Raw genomic sequence first — 15720 nt, forward strand, 5'->3', positions numbered from 1 at the left:
CAATGAATATTTAATCTTTGTCATTATTTAAATCATTAATATTGATTTCGTTTAACTGAACAGAAAGTGAATGAAAGAAAAGAATAGAGTTCAAGGTGCCAAACATAGTCAAGTACAATGCCAAAATTTAGTGTAACACTTTTAGCAAGGTTATTGTTTTTAAATTGAATTCAGGTTGTTATGAATATTGTAATAGTCAATAAATTTCTTATAATGCATTTATTGCTTCTGTATTATTTGTATTAAAGTAACATCTTTACGCAGAACCTTCATCTATTTATTGAAAAATCAATAAATTACATAAATCATTGTTGACATAAATAGCATAAATGTATTCGTTTATTTTAATTAATACCGAGTTGAGATCTTGCAATAAAGAGGTTTTTTTATTCCGAACGCTTTGAAGTCACAAACACATTTGGTTAAATGCCAACACTTCCTTCCTGCTGAAAATTCAGAACAATTTTTTATTTCCAAAAATTCAGATCTTCTTTAGTATTTGTTTTAAATTTAGCTTAATATTTACTTAATATTGTTTCACATGTGACCAACTTTTGCGTTTTTATTTTATCAGAATCAAGCTAATTACTGTGCTAACTATAGTGTGCCTAGCTATTTTTAAGAAAATCTCCTAAAAAGTAAATAATTCAGTAATGTGGTTGCGGAGTTTCCGTCAAACTCGGAAATTAAGCGATATATTTAAAACTGTTATTACGAGGGTCGTTTGAAAAGTCCGTGCAAAAATAAAAACTACTTAATTTTTTGGGGTAAACCTTTTTTATTTTTCAACATAGTCTCCATTTAGGCTTATACACTTCGTCCAACGCTGCTCTAGTTTGTTGATCCCTTCCGAATAATAGGATTTGTCCAAGTCTGAAAAATAGCCATTCGTTTCTGCAATCACCTCCTCGTTTGAATAAAATCTTTTTCCCGCCAGCCATTTCTTCATATTGGGGAACAAATAGTAGTCCGAGGGAGCCAAGTCTGGAGAATAGGGGGGATGTGAAACGAGTTGGAACCCTATTTCCATTAATTTTGCGACCACAACTGCTGAGGTGTGAGCTGGTGCGTTGTCGTGATGGAAAAGGACTTTTTTGTGGGCCAATCGTGGGCGTTTTTCTTGCAGCTCGGTTTTCAAACGGTCCAATAACGATGAATAATATGCACCTGTAATAGTTTTACCCTTTCCCAGATAGTCGATGAGGATTATTCCTTGCGAATCCCAAAAGACAGTCGCCATAATCTTTCCGGCCGAAGGAACGGTCTTCGCCTTTTTTGGCGCAGATTCCCCCTTGGTAACCCATTGTTTAGATTGTTCTTTGGTCTCAGGAGTGTAGTGATGTATCCATGTTTCATCCACAGTGACGAAACGACGCTTATAGTCCTGCGGATTCTTCTGGAACAGCTGTAAACCGTCCTTGCAACACTTCACACGATTTCGTTTTTGGTCAAGCGTGAGCAATCGCGGCACCCATCTTGCGGATAGCTTTGTCATGTCCAAATGTTGATGCAAAATATTATGTACCCGTTCATTCGAGATGCCCACAGCACTAGCAATCTCACGCACCTTCACACTTCTGTCATCCATCACCATATCATGGATTTTATCAATGATTTCTGGAGTAGTAATCTCATCAGGGCGTCCAGAACGTTCAGCGTCACTTGTGCCCATATGGCCACTCCGAAAATTTTGAAACCACTTATAAACTGTTCTAATCGAAGGTGCAGAGTCACCATAATGTTTATCAAACTTCTCTTTAGTCTCTTGAGGCGTTTTGCCTTTCATAAAGTAGTGTTTAATCAACAACACACGAAATTCTTTTTCGTCCATTTTTTGAAAATCACTCGACTTCCTCGATTCAAACGAATGCCAAACACAAAGAAATAGACCGATCTGGCTGAAACTTGGTGTGTGTTCTTCCAAGAGATGCTACTAACTAAACATAACCTCGATACGCGCCAGTGCTGCTATCTCTCTGACTTTGCACGGACTTTTCAAACGACCCTCGTATGTGGCAAAGAACTGTTCATGATGTTCAAGTTCTTCTCTAAAGGAAAGCCGACCCTCTTTGAACCGTAAGTGCTCTGAACCGTAAGTGGAAAGTCTGAAAAAAAAAGCTAAAAATGTGCACAGAAAATGTGGTATTTCCGAGCGAAAAATTTTGATACTAGATTGCAATCGGGTTTTCTGTAGGGTCCATCTAAATATCAATTGATTAATTCTCTAAAAAACCACATCCTCAAAATCTAAAAACAGTAATTTCCGGAAAAACTGAAATCCAAAATTTGACAGATCACAATACTTTATTAGTAAAAAAATTATTATTATTATTATTTTTAAATCTTTTATTGGAATTTACTACTGCAACGATTGTTGCAACAAGCTAATATGGTACCTGATAAAAAAATTTAAAAAATACGTGAAAATCACTAGTGGAGAAGGCACCCACGATAAGAGAAGATCACACGTGGAAAGTCACGATAAGAGAAGATCACGAGGCCATTTTCTCTTCTATCTCCTTAGAGGATTACCTGGTAATGTGGAGGAAGATAGGTGTTCTATGAGAGGGTTAGGATGAGCTGCTGTAGAGGAATGAAATTTGAGAAAACGAGTGTTAGCAAGATCTGTAATGAAAGGAATTTTGAGGTCATTATGGATAGTGGAGGTTAGATACATAGAACGGAGCGTTAAGAAGTTTTCGCAGTATTTTTGACTGTAATGTCTGGAGGCGTAGTGAGTTGAAACGCTTAGTCGATCCCCATACTTCGGATGCCGTATGACCAAGAAAATTAATGTAATATTTTTGGTACTTACTATGCAAATTAATTCTTATTTTTAAACCAATCTTTTTGCGTAGGCTCCTAACACGCATTAATATTGCAAATCCCCTTGAAATTAATAAAAAAAGATATAATAGGGAAATTTTATTTGATAAAAAACGTGATTATATTCAGTATTATAACAATTTTCCATTTGTAAGAGATAATCTATTATACAGCTTTTTGTTATTAAAATTATCACACACACTTTTACGAGCTAAAAAAATAATGAATTCATGGACCAATATAACGTAAAAAATAATATATGCATTTCCTAGTGTTGATTATAATAGTTCAAGAATTTAATTTAATCTTAAAAACTACAGTCTTATACAAAGTAAGACTTATTAATTAAGAACTGACATTTTTATTGTTAATGTCTTAATAGCGTTTCGCTTATAATCTTAAAATAGCTCTCGTCTACCGGAACTCCCTTAGCAAAAGAAAAGTGCAAGTATAATAACAATAATTTTATTAAGATGCAAAAGTGTTATAATAATAATAATAAAATGCAATAATACCACTTAGAATTTAATAACCACCGTAATAAAACAGAATTGCAACTATGATCACGATTGAGTTATTTATCGCTAACAATATCAGTAAAATGGTGCTACTTTAAGCATGGTTACTTAGTTACAACCTTCCGGGGTGATATTATGAGCTAGAAAGCTAAAAACAGAAGCAGAATTGTTGGAAAATTATTATAAAAACGTTAGATTTAAAGGATATTTGGTTATAAATGTAAAGAGCAGTTTTATAGCTTCTTCCTTTATTAGCTCTTCGAGGACAATAAGTTTTTTCGTAAGTCTGTGCAATATGTTGAGCGATATCGATATCCTGCTAAAACAAAAAAATCATCAAACTTCTTATTGGAGACAAAAAAACTTAAGTAAATTATCAATTACAATTTTTTCTATTATTATTATTAAGAGTAAGTATTCTCTCGACTTCTTCAACTACACAAGAATTAGAGTGGAAGAACCAGCCAAAATGGGAGCTATTGTAAAGACCCTGTAGGAAATGTTCAAGTGTGCTGTCCCTAACAATCGAGAGAATTGCCCCCACATGCGCACCTAGCCTCAAGAAAACACTCAGCCAGCTAGAAAGGCTGCGAGCGAAACTTATTGGAACTGCTGCGACCATTCAAGGGCCTCAACCATGACAGTTTTGAAGTCAGCAGGCCATCCTGCACAAAGCATGGCCATTGTTGGGGGTTATGCTCATGCCACAGGTCCAGCTCAGACGCTCATTCCTTGGGCCTTCGTAGTCCTTAACATCATAATCCTCTGGCATCACATCTCTGCTCACCACTTTTCTGAACGACTTGTGAAACATCTTATTTCTCCACCACGGTTATTAGTGAATAGCTTACTAAAAGATCATACTCATAGTTCTCCTTCGCAAATGATCTGGCTCCCAGGACGCTCAACAGGCGTCATTTTTAGACGACACAACTAACAATGCCTTCACGACCGAAATCTAGAGCTCTAAACCTGGAAATCTATTACAGGATTGAAACATCCCCAGAGACCTATTGATGCAGTAAAAGTGCAAACTACATCTTTGTAAATATGTATAAACATATGTACTGTCCTTTTCCTTACACGGCGAAATTCCACTTCTAAATTTTATCGTTACTCTGTTCTCATTTCCCTGATCTCTTATCAAAAATATTACCTAAGCTTTTTCTCGCTTAAAATCCTTTCAAACGCCCCAACTTCATTTCTCAGTAACTCGATAACAAGAATGTACAGCTGCTCCACTCTTATTTACCTAACATGCATTTAACACATTTACTTGATGCACATGAATGCAGTTCAAATTTATCGATAAATAAATATTATTTTAGAAAAAAATTAAGCGTTCTCAATTAATGGAAGTAAGTGCTTTTACTACTAATCTAAAAGACATTATTCTCTGTGTGACCTCAATAATTTATAATCAGTGTCTCATCTAGGAGAAGTGATCAATATTTTCAGTATTTTGATGACAATAAGTTTGGTTTAGATTTTTCAAAACAATAATAATAAAGTTCTTTTCAATTTTTGGTGGAAATACTTAAAATTAAACATATTTTTCTAATTGAATTAAGAATTTTAAGTGGATCCATTTTATAATGTTTATTTTAATAATATTCCTATTTATTTATTTACTTTCTTTATTAATTTAAGGATCGTCTACATTCGAGGACATTGCAGTTTTTGTGCAGTACTGCCGCATTCCAAATAGTATTATCTCGTTGCAGACAACAACGACCATCACTGTCCAATGAGCTTTAATCTCTGAAAATTAATTATTCATAAAATTGTCGTAATAACCCTATTAATCAGCTGATTAGCTAGGTTGTTAGTTAAGTTTCTACCTTATATTACTTGTAAATTGTTGAAGTAAATTTTTTTTAAAAAATGATTTAAGGCGCGTCAACATCTAAGGCGCCCGGAGCTTTTTTCAGTGCACTGCACCATCACCGGACAGTGAGGTGTAAGAAGCTCCTAGGAAGAGAAAATCTAAGGGTCAGCAGCTGGATTTGAACCCGGGACCTCCGCGTGGGAGTCCAGTACGCTAACCGCATAGCTAATCCCTTCCCTATCGAAGTAAATTAAAATAGAAATTGAAATAGATTAATTAAAATGGATAAAATAAATACTTTTCATTTTGGATAAACATTATCAATTGCCTCGCTCCGAAAATTAGTGATTTCTTGCAATTATCCGATTAAACACTTAACGTAAAATAATTTTATTGATTAGATTATTAACTTTTGCCTTGTTTCTATTGGGCAATCGCACTGGTGTACTTCGCTAACTCATTGCAACGAAACGCTAACTCAATGCACTTATCATGCAAAGAAGACAGCCGTAAAATCTGCTCAAAATTACCGGAAAATTATCTACTTATGGTATTACCATTGTAAATTTAATTTCCACGATGTTTTCTCTAAAGAAACCTGAGTAAATAATAAATTAATACAACTTACTAATTACCTTTTTTTTTTAATAAAGTCCAATTTAAACGAAAACTAAATCGAAAAACAATGAATTATATTTTTTATTGAACGCTGGAAGCCACATTCTATTCCGATAAGAAATAAAACATTGGTACTGTAAATAAGTGAATCATAACCTTGTAGCCCAGAGAAAGTGTGTTATAGACTGGCCGGCGGAGGAGACGCTTAACAACGAGAGATAAAAAACAAAAAAAATCAAGGGGGCGCAGTAAAAAATTTTAGAGCGCCATTAAACAGTTAAACACGTGATAAAAAGTGACGCTTCTGTTGCGCCGAGATGTGCGCACTGCCATCTTCTACTTTAATAGCAGGAAATAGGCTGTACATTTCCTTCAGCTATACTTTCTCCTAGACTTCGTTACATCTATTTATAAAATAATTTAATGAGTTATAGTCTAGTATTTAGTACATTCTATTGTTTTTATTAGGATTTTTTAAAAAAACTTATCGAGTGTTCATTCGATTTGTAAATAAATAGTTATAATCTACCATAACTGTGGATCTGTTTAAATATAACATTTAGAAATCGATAATACCACTTGGGTTTCCATTAAAATGTTTTTAAATTGAGCAAAAGTGACCATAATTCAAATTCGAAACATTCGAACCATGTTCGAATTAATAAGAAAATATTATTTGCTGTGTTGATTCGACATGGACAAATAGTCAGTGGGCTAACATTTCGGAAGATTTATTGAAAAAGATGGCAGAAATGAGCCGGTTACTGTCTAGAGCCACAAACAGCACCTACCACCCCCTCTATAATTATCTAAATTTCAGTTTGCAAAATAAATATTTGAATTCACAAAGTTTCCAAAATTGCAGATGGACAATCAAAATTAGGTCGGACATGTTAAATTTAAGTTATAAACCTTGGGTTTCTGAATCGTCCGTTTACTGCCCATTTTGCTACATGTGTACAATTGAGGGACCTACACCATTTTTTAACAGAATGCGCTGGGGTTGGCGGAGTATAGGCAGCAATACTTTGGGGATGTGCTCATTACAAGCGAACAATGTTTAGAATTAATTAATGGTACTAACTGGTCAGCGCTCGCAACATTTATAAAGCACGCATATAAATTTAATTACTATCCAACAATAGTTGTCTGAAGGAATTGCACTGAAATTATTAGTCTACAAATTGACGCATGTTTGTTTATAAGATAATAGTTCTTTTGATTGTTTTGTGGCTTCTAAAAAGCCAGTGTTGGCATAGTATATTTACTATATGATCATTAAAGTTGTAAGAATTTATAACTTTATGGAAATAATTATATAATTTGAATTATAAAAGTGTGGAACTCGCCCGACGATCGTTTGATCAAGGCACTAAATGTATGAAAACCAAAAGAAATGTAACAAATTATATTCAAATAAAACATTTATAATAATAATTCAAATTCTTTAAGTCTGAATTATAATGTCTTTTATTCATCTCAAGTATTAAAACTGTCCGGTAGGACAGTTGTATAAGGGTTGATCGTCAAAAACTGCACGAAAAAGCGTAACGTTGAAAAACACCCAACTTTGACAATTTTTTTCTCTTTTTCTATAAAAGATAAAATTCCCAAATTTTCTTTAAAATATAGGGAAAATACTCCTTTATAACTGTATTTTTTTTTAAAACAACCCAGATCTATTAAGATTTCGGGGGAAAAAAAAGTTGCCAAAAATGAGCAAAAACGGCATTTTCAGATTAAAACTGTCCGGTAGGACAGTTGTATAAGGGTTGATCGTCAAAAACTGCACGAAAAAGCGCAACATTGTAAAACACCAAACTGACAATTTTTTTTCTCTTCTTCTATAAAAGATAAAATTCCCAAATTTTCTTTAAAATATAGAGAAAATCCTCCTTTAAAAAGGTAATTTTTTTGCAAAACCCATATCTTAATAGATTTTGAGAAAAAAGTTCCCGAAAATGAGCAAAAACAGCATTTTCAGAAAATGTTCTTGTTCTTGTTGTTATTGTTACCTTTTTTTGTAAACAACGTAGCGGCTAAACGCGCGAACAGATTTTCATGAATGATATTGTTCTTGTTCTTGTTGTTACCTTTTTTGTAAACAACGTAGCGCCTAAACGCGTGAACCGATTTTCATGAATGAGGTTTAATTCGATTCAGAATTTTATGTAGATGTGCCTTTTGTGGGACTCCATATAAGAATCGTATCTCTATTTCTGTAAATGTAAGAAATACTTGAAACTTTCACCCGCCTTGTAGTAGAATAGTTTCAATGTTTTTCTCTTGAGCGGCTGTACAGATGCAATTTTATTAACAATTAGGTAAATTTCTTTGTTTTCTTTGCTACTGGTATCTTTCAATATACTTAATCGTACAATAAAAATTGATATTAAGTAATAATGTCTACTTTAAGCAGTGAAAACACGTATTTTAAATCCGGCAGGAAATAGTTTGTGTCCAGTAATGTAAGTTTTTCGAGTTTATCTCGTTATAAAAATTTAATTTTACAATTTATTTATTGGTCGATGCATAGTTAGTTTGTTGAAATAAATTATTTATTTATTATTTCGTTGGCCTACAATTATCGTACACAAATTTCCCGTTTTTCTCGTTTTAAAATTGTTGATAATGGCTATCAGAATAGTGCTATATCACAATTAGTATTGCCGAATACTATTTGCACTGTTTAAACAAGAATTTAAATGGAGTAGAAGCAAGAGAAATCAAGAAGAAACGGACTCCATTGAATTTGTATAAAATGTAGCACACAATAGAGCCGGGCTCGCCATGAGGCAGAGTGGAAGTTGTAGCCAGCCCGTTCTCAGCTGCATCACAGCGCCTCCCATCAGCTAACATGGCTGGCAACTATGGCCGACACTTAATTCCATTCTAATCGTCCGATTTTAGCGCCTTAACTTCAATTTATTGAGCAATTCATTAAAAATGTTTTACAAATAATCGTGATTTTTTAGTTTGTTTTGGTTTGTTTTTTGGCTTTGTAAGTATTAAAATATTAAAGTTATTTTAAAAAGTCCGCGCGAACAAATTAAATGATTTTTATTGTAGTTTTTATCAGTAATAGCTCACATGTTTTTATATCCATGACAGTTTTGGACTTAAAAAAAGTATTACGGTTCGATTAAACATTTTGAAATATAGATTTCGGCTTCAACTATATTTCCGTTCCTCACTAGACTCGCTGACTCCATTAATCAACCTCTCATTATGGATGAAAATCCGAAATTAGTACGGAATACAAAAAAAAATATGCATTCTATGGCCAAGTAAAATCAGCGATATTATCCAGCACGGCGAATTTAACCAACCACATTATAAAATAATTTTAATTCGATTAAGAGCACTTTTGGGCATCCCTCTAACGTGCCATTAATACTAATTGTTTTGCCTTACCAACTATACTTAAAGCTAATAAAAATCAAATGTGGAATTATATTTCTAAATTTGAAGAGAATCACGAGACTGTTTAAGTGCGATTTTACTGAATACATTTATCAGTATTTTGAGATTGTCCCCAAAAATTACGCCTAAAATTATACTTCAACTTCGTAAAGTGATTGAAATCATATAAATCTGATAATTTTATTTCAAAACGTTCTTTTAAAAAATTTGATTCACGGTAATTCTAAGAGAAGAATGAGTTAAGTAAAGTAATTCCTATTTTTTCAGACGGGGCTTAACGTCCAACTACAAAAATTAGGTGCCGTGGACCGAGGCGACTAGCAAACGTACTGTACTGTAAATTTCTCATATTAACCATTAAATAAAATCCAAGGCCTAAGACCGGGAATCGAACCCAGTACCACACTATACATATTAGCTTTGCAGGTCTCGCCTCTAACCGCTCGGCTACCGTGGCGCCTGAGAAGAATGAGTAAATTCCTTCCAAAGTGATTAGTAATTAATATAACTCAAACTTTCGAGGTATAAACAAAAAAATCTGTGAGCTAGAACTTTAAGAATAGTAGTAAGAGATCATTCAAACCATATTTCTGGATTTGCGACTGTAAGAAATGAAAACGATTTCTGGTTTGGTTAAACATTAAGTGTTTAACTGATTGGCTTGAAGTATAGGCGTATTTTTTTGATGAAGACAAAGCGAAGAAATGAGAAGCTCAAATTTTTACATTCAGCTTAATTATTTTCAAAGTAATTATTGAACCAAAAAATATTAATTATAACTCCCGTTGGTTACTGAGTCTCCTCTAGTTTTTCTTTTCAACATGCACGAAATATATCTACATTTTCATTAGGTACATATTCGAGTTAAAGTATCAGGATTTATTTTTATCTTTTAACCAGGTCAATAGTAAACTTGCTAATTAGGTGTTCCGTAATTCTAAATGCGTTATTACAAAATTATGGCTGCCATTATGAACTTTTTTTTAAAGTACATTATTCTATATTTATGTAATCTTATGTATAAATTCACCTTAATACTTCCGTTAATTTAATTGCTTCTTTTCCCTTCAGTTTTACATAAATTATTTTACTCAACGTTCCAGGGAATTATTAATTTTTGTTTTTTAATTAATTAGTAACTTTGACCCACAGAAGGGGGTGTATAGGTTAGGTGCCTTGGCGTCTCCATTTTCATCGCTGCTAAGGACACAAATAGCTAACTATTCCTAGGCACCTAACACTCATGTAGTTGTTACATGAAACAAGGAGCGAAATGGTATTCTTATTTGTAACAATACATTGCTTCAACTTGGTGGTTCATGGATGACACCGCACAGGTACCTGGACTCCCCTTTGTCAACTTGTTCGTTGGTCTAAGTGGAAATGGCACCCATGCTCGATATCTCAATACTCTATCACAAACTTCTCGCAGGACATGATAGCTATATTTAAATGTTGCCATTTGCTGTCTCAGGTTGTATGGAAATGATTCGAGAGAAAAGATACATTGTAAGACGCTAATGATCTAAGCTGATTAGTGAGCATCCTCAGAGAGCACTGATCAGTGATCAACTTCAGAGTGCACTGATTAGTGATCATCCTCAGAGAGCACTGATTAGCAATCAACTTCTGAGACGCTGATTAGTGACCATCCTCAGAGAGCTTAGTGAAAGATTAGTGAATATTTTCAGAGAGCACTGATTAGCGATCATCTTCAGAGTGCACTAATTAGAGACCCAGAACTTTTATATGCACTTAATTATAAATAGTTAACTAAATTGAAGAGTTTGGTAATACAAAATCCTACTATTAAAAATTTTCTACCCTGATAAACACAGTCTTTATTTTAGATTAGAAGATAAATTTCAAAATTTATTTTCCCTTTTAACTGGACCGCTGATTTGCGAAAGCAATTTAAGATTATTGGCTCCGATGATGTCTGGGAAAAACAGTATATACCTGAGGGTAAACTGACGGATATCATGGCAAGGTTCAACAATAATCTAATTAGTAAGGATGTTGAATCCCTGTTAAACGCCAGGTTTAACTCTTTCCTTAGGAATATTAGCAGTTTTGGTTTAGGTAAACAATACATTCACTTTAAATGTGACATCGATATGATCAGAGTTGCCAGTCAACTAAGATCAATGTCTGAGAAGAAGCCTCAACTGTATATCCTTGGTAGGGTCTATAAATTTAATACTGGTTCCCCCTGCCCATTATGTGGAAAAGATCAAGATGACTTAATTCATTTCTTAATTATCTGCCCGATATTGGATGTCTTAAGAGCCAAGTATTTGCATGCGCAACACATTAACTTTTCTTCCAGTATTCTCTTAAGTTTCGACTCAGTAAACAAAGTTAAATATATGTACTTTTTTATAATTAACTCAATAAAAATTAGAAATTTGTTCTCATTAATTTAATAAGTTTTTTCTTTATTGTATATTATTATTATTTTTATCCGTAAAGTGAATCTATTTTTGTTTCTGTTCTCTTTCTTTTTTCATGTATCTTCTGCATTTTATCCGTGTAAAGGCACGGGTCAACCCCTTGCTACAATTGTATTATAAGCAAGTAACAATAAATAAATAAATACATAAAGACAAATTCCATGCGCAACGTATTTGGAAAAGTTCGAGCCCGTGTGTAACCTGTATGAAAGAATGAGCATTTGTTATCAATGTCATTAACTCACCTAATATTAGCCATTATTATTTTAGAGCAATCTTAGTAATTATCTGCAAATAAATAACCCAAAGGAAGTTTAATGAGTAGTTGCTAAGTTATTTCTTTGGATCTTTAAGAAAAAAAATTTGCGAATAAAGATCTAATTATAATTCAAAATTATTATTATCACTCTGAATAAAATTTATTATCTTGTGTTATGTGAAATATTTATTTTATAAGATAGTATGTCGCACAAACATGGGAAGCCATCTTTACTCGAATGTCTGGATTCCTTTTATAAAAGCCAGATGTGGGCTCCAGACTTATAAACATTCCTTCCCCCCCCCCGCACCGTGCCTCGCTCCACGGCAGTTTCTACATTAAGCCAGCCATCATTAATCTCAATATTATTTATTTTCGTTTTGATGAATGTCAAAGGAACACATTTTGTTTTATCAAATTGATAGTTTTTTTAAAAATTATTATTATTATTATTATTCCCAGTTTAAGGCACGACATCTGAGGTCTTTGGCGCTCTGTGTCCTATCAGAGTGTTACTAGTGAGCTGCAAGGAGCTCCTACAAAGAAACAAATCTAAGAGCACGGGATCCCCGTTTGAGAATTCAGTAGGCTAAGCACAGAGCTAATTCCTTCCCTTTAGTTTGTAGTATTTAAAAGGACATAACCAAAAACTACTTTTTCGTAAAAAGAGGTAACGGTTATGGTTCATTGTTTTTGGCGACTGGTTCATTAATCCGGAAGGAAGAAAGATTATTGCCAATTTCATTATTTATTTATTTTTGCCAATTACCCATAATCCTGTCTGATTTTGAATATTTCTTTACTTTAGTTTCCTAATTACGTCGAACGAACCCATTCTTATTCAATGTTTACAATAGTAATTGCTTTTCTGATTTGACGTTAAAAGGTTTGTTTTTAAAAATAAGATTAAAATTAGTCGAAAGATTGCGGAAATAAATAATGAAGATTGTGGAACATTCGCTGACATATTCTTGAAAATTGCATAAGATACACGTTAGTCCAATTTGTTAAAAAACTAATGGCGATCTGAAATTAAAAAGCTTTTAAGTTTAGTAGAAAAGAAGTTACGATAATTTGGTGCCAATTAGAGACCGGAAACTTGCCTGCACTTTAATAAGGCTTTCAAAAACCCTATTATAAGAAACTTTACTTTACACATTGCAGTGAATTATTATATATTTAGCTTTTGAGTGAGAAGATTAGCTCGTTGGGTTAATGCACTGGGCTCCCACGCGGAGACCAGCTTTTGCAGTTGTATTTTGTCTTTGTAGCAGCCTTTAATAAGATTACCGTCCGGTGACATCCTTTATCGCTGCAGGCTCGTTTTTGTATAAGTTAGTTAAATGGGATTTTTTTCCCAGTTTAAGGCACGACATCTGAGGTCTTTGGCGCTCAGTGTCCTATCAGAGTGTTAGTTAGCTCCTACAAAGAAACAAATCTAAGAGCACGGGATCCCCGTTTGAGAATTCAGTAGGCTAAGCACAGAGCTAATTCCTTCCTTTTAAAGAATTCGAGTTATCAGAATGAACGCTAAGAGCCCTTTTGGCGAATAATAACACGAAAATGATATAAATCCTGACACATAATTTGTGCGGATGTAGTCACCTTATCAGACCGATAAAACACGCCATCTAAGGAGTTTTACTGGAAGCTTAAGATGAAGCATAGTCTGAATGTTACCATTCTTTAATGAGCTGTGATGTCATCAAGGAGTTTAGATGAGTTTAGTAGCCTGGTGCAGGATTGCCTGAGAGACCGTGAATTCGTTAACATTCTGACATTTTAAATACCAACTAAAACCTATTAAAAGTCAACTGTCAAGTTGAACCAGAAAATTAGCTAACAAACATCTTGTCAGGAGACCTGTCTTCCACACGAGTGCTAACAACACGAACCACACTTTTACTAAACCTCCTCCACCTTTATAATAACATTCTACAGCCTGCAGTGTAAATTGATGTTTGCATCTGTTTGGCTTTAAACCCACCACTAGCTTGTTATGAACCAACAGATTCACTGCAAGTATGCGTTAAACTGACGCCCATATTCTGTAGGGTAAACGCTACACTTTCGGAATCCTTAATAGACCTTTTAAATCGCGATGGATTTGGTAATAACCATACCTCTTTATAATCTATTCTAATGTTAGTCACGTTAGCTCGATGAATGTAAAGGTCGAAATAGCTTCTTGTTTGCTACACCAAACCTTCTATATTTTAGGGTCAACGTAGAAAAGTATAGCTTGGCGATCTTCGACTATTGTTAAAACAAAACACCGAATCTTAATTAGAACGATAGAAAATTAAAAGAAATATAGGCGACGTTTTTCAATGGAGCCACCAATGCAGCCGAACACAGCCAATGAAAAGTTAATGAAGACAAATTACCAAATCCTTAAAGTTTTGTGAAATGGGTTAGAAAGGATGGAGGAAAAGATTCCTCTGGGCACATTTGTGGGACAGAGGACGTTGCGTAGGTGGTTAAGAGATGGATGAGAGTAATGCCAGAGACGGCTGGAGATGGTTGATGAATGGATTACGGTCCGGCGAAGAGCTCAATTTCACACAGATCTGTAGCATCAAGGTAAGAATTACATTTTCGATTCCATTTAAATACTGACTTCTAAAATTGTGATTAAAAAAAGAAGGCGAATATGCGATAAATTACTAGAATAGGTCAGGTGCTTGTCCAAATTAATATTTAAAGTCCGGTGATTGGCGAACGTTCATTGCAGTTATTTATTGTATTTAGTGGTTTGGCGGCTAGCCACTCACTTAACATTTCTCACAGATTTTCCCTTCCTGAATTTAAATTATGCATTCTTCTCTGATTTCTCAATTTGTTGTTGAAAAAAAACAAAATAATCTACCAAATGGAACAATAAATTTCAATCTTAGTTGTCAAACAGTTCAATAATATTAAAATAACGGCCTCAATTTCTGAAATAAAAATTACCTTTTAAATAGTAATAAATAATGGATTTTATGATATTTGTTAGCAAAAAAGTAAAAAGTCACTTTTAAATTATTACTTTCAAAATTAGGATATTATTGAAATTTCAGCAATTTAGAATCACCCACTTAAAGAGATCTTTTTTGGTTTATATACAAATAAATGTTGCAGTTTTCATTTTTTCCAAAAACCACTCACCTGTCACAATAAAGTGCACATTACTTCATTGTCATAATTTGTCCCAAGATAGCTGTCAATAATGCATCCAAGTAATTTATATAAATATTAATATTTTGCTTCATTTTGCGCTTTAAATCAAATTTTTCTTTGATATATATGCGGGAGTTGTGTTGAAATTTCATTCTTGTACAGCTAACATAGTTCAACATCAACATGGACTTAAACTGGTTTAAAGAATACTGCGCTTCGTTGGAGAAAGATTTTGGCAACGTGGGTCTGATTACTTGGCGCCTTAACGCACAAAATTTCAAAAAGAAAAACAAAACAAAAAATGCGGTAAATTAAATGTGGTTTCCCCAACCTGTTTCGGATTGAGCCCCACTTTTAAATTGTTTATCGATTCGTTTCCCCAATTATTTGGTTTCATGAAAGAATAAGACTTGAACAAATAATATCATTTTTCAAACACTACGTATTCTTTGGACCAACTTGGTACTTATTTACATCAATTGCATCCATTTTTCTTAAACAATACGTTATCTTTTTACCAACGGTGTAAAAATTAGTAAAAGCAATCCTAAATTCGTTTTCCCGTACTTTTACCAACTTCTTTACAATCAATTACCTCTTTCTCACTCAAACACAATTTGTGCTTCTAGGAAT

General features: G+C 33.7%; 1 long non-coding RNA gene across 1 annotated transcript; it reads right to left on the reverse strand.

The window, feature by feature from the left end:
- Positions 1–255: 255 nt before the first annotated feature.
- Positions 256–6145, reverse strand: LOC141452416 (uncharacterized). The gene is made up of 2 exons (XR_012457407.1): positions 5808–6145; positions 256–446 (listed from the first exon to the last, which is right to left on the reverse strand). It is a non-coding gene; the product is annotated as an uncharacterized lncRNA (long non-coding RNA).
- Positions 6146–15720: the final 9575 nt, after the last annotated feature.

This window comes from Rhodnius prolixus, unplaced genomic scaffold, assembly GCF_049639745.1.
Source record: "Rhodnius prolixus isolate KJV_2025 unplaced genomic scaffold, Rpr scaffold_3, whole genome shotgun sequence".
Classification (NCBI taxonomy): Eukaryota; Metazoa; Arthropoda; class Insecta; order Hemiptera; family Reduviidae; genus Rhodnius; species Rhodnius prolixus.